We start from the raw sequence: 285 nt of genomic DNA, 5'->3' as shown, positions 1-285 counted from the left end.
GGGGGGGGGGAGGAGGTGTCGATGGTGGTGGCGGTAGGGTGGAGGGGAGAGAAGAAGATGCTGGTATTGATATGATGTCGTGACACAAAGAAATTGGAAAAGATGATGAAAATTTTGGTGGAGTTAAAGTGAAATGAGTAGTTTTGAAACATTTTTCCTGTCCTTTTTTTGTCCCCCCTCCCTTCCTTGATCGTGTCTCAAGGTAGTTGCATACCTAGTCTGGAGTTGTGATTTTTTCCCCCTCAAATGTGTTTTTGTAATTACTATTTCTTTTTTTCTGAAATT

Source organism: Neophocaena asiaeorientalis, unplaced genomic scaffold (assembly GCF_003031525.2).
Source record: "Neophocaena asiaeorientalis asiaeorientalis breed wild unplaced genomic scaffold, Neophocaena_asiaeorientalis_V1.1 scaffold703, whole genome shotgun sequence".
NCBI classification, from domain to species: domain Eukaryota; kingdom Metazoa; phylum Chordata; class Mammalia; order Artiodactyla; family Phocoenidae; genus Neophocaena; species Neophocaena asiaeorientalis.
Note: the sequence above shows the minus strand (reverse complement) of the source record.